The following is a 1,461-nucleotide window of genomic DNA, read 5'->3' as shown; positions in this document are numbered from 1 at the left end:
TATTATCACCTTCAGCCCAAGTGTAAGAGTCTATGAAAGTAGTGGCAAATGAATTGTATCATTTGTCAGTCATTAGTTAAAGAAAAAACTGAATTAAAATGATACAATTTGTGAGGATGCATTGTTTCAAAGAGAAGAAAATGTTACGGCCGAGAGGGCCCGGCTGTGGGTGTGGACTCAAATGCAGACACAGAGGGAGGCAAACGGGCGTGAACACAGTGCTTTATTTACAAGTGTCTAGTGAAATTACACAACAGGAGACTATGAATGCTATGAATTATGAAATGCTATGAACTGTGAACTGTGAGGCCAAACTGTGAACATGAAACTGAGTGCTATGGCTAGGTGCTGGACTTCACGGATGGAAAAAAGGGGCAGCGGCTTGGATGGAGGTACGCAGTCACTATAATGAGAAGAGACAAGTAGTCAGTGGCAGTCCAGTGAATCACAGCTGCAGGATTAGGCTATGGAGGTTAGGGCTTACGCGTTGCAGGTTTAAAGTGTCATGCGAGGAAGGGGTGTCCAGGGGGTTCCGGGTGAGGAGTGTCCAGAGAGGATCCAGAATATGCGTGGAGTGAGGGACTTGGCAGGGAGGCAGGCAGGTGTAGTCCGATGGTGGAGAGGAAGAAACCAGATGACAGAACCAGTATCCAGGCGGAGATGAGAGTAGTTCAGGAAACGTGACTGCCAGGTGGGTCCTATGACAAAGAAAAACACGGTGAGGGAAAAGCAGTAGTTGAGGGTTCTCACAAGGGGTTCGCAGCCTAGCACTGACATGGGTTAGCAGAAGATCTGGCAGAGGTCTGTTGTGAATGCTGGTCTTATATGCAGGTGACTTGATTGGAACCAGGTGTGGAAGCTGATTGGAGTCTCTGCCTGAAGGTAGAACCCAGCGGAGTGGAAAAACCCCGTGCTCACCCGGACCATGACAGAAAACTCATTAAAAGACTGCAAGAATATTATGAACTTGGTTGAGAAGATTCTTTTTTTTTTTTACACAACAGCTATGGGATAGATAACAGAATAAATAGCAAAATGTAAACTTAAGAAAAACATGAAACTTTTTATTATGCAAATAAAATAAGCATATTTTTACTTTATTTCAAAATGTAGACTGAAATATAAATAATAATACCTAACAGCAATAAATGACTGGGTTGATATTAAAGCAAGTTATGATGAAATGTAAAGAAAACTCATGCAACAACTGATAAAACATGTATGTATTGCACTTCGTAAGAGTCATACATGCCTACTTTGGGATTGTGAGAGGACTGCTGTTTAAGACCTTTGCAGCTGCCCCTGCAAGAGCATGATCACTCTTACCTAAACCTTGAACGTACATCCGTGCTGTAAAAACAGGAGCATTGTTTTTTGGTTTAATTATTGTGAGCCTCATCAGTGCATCGTAAATACATTCCAGTGTTTCTTTGTAAGTGTTTAAACACTCTGAGCCAAATG

General features: G+C 42.4%; 1 long non-coding RNA gene across 1 annotated transcript; it reads right to left on the bottom strand.

Annotated features, from left to right (window-relative positions):
• Window positions 1–205: 205 nt before the first annotated feature.
• LOC146582867 (uncharacterized) lies at window positions 206–907 on the bottom strand. The gene is made up of 2 exons (XR_014893079.1): window positions 485–907; window positions 206–403 (listed from the first exon to the last, which is right to left on the bottom strand). It is a non-coding gene; the product is annotated as an uncharacterized LOC146582867 (long non-coding RNA).
• Window positions 908–1,461: the final 554 nt, after the last annotated feature.

The sequence above is a fragment of the Mchenga conophoros genome, linkage group LG1 (assembly GCF_057382185.1).
Source record: "Mchenga conophoros isolate Kocher_MC1m ecotype Shallow Benthic linkage group LG1, M_conophoros_male_GT1.1, whole genome shotgun sequence".
Lineage (NCBI taxonomy): Eukaryota > Metazoa > Chordata > Actinopteri > Cichliformes > Cichlidae > Mchenga > Mchenga conophoros.
The sequence above is the reverse complement of the archived record's forward strand: the minus strand, read 5'-3'. Positions and strand labels throughout refer to the sequence as shown.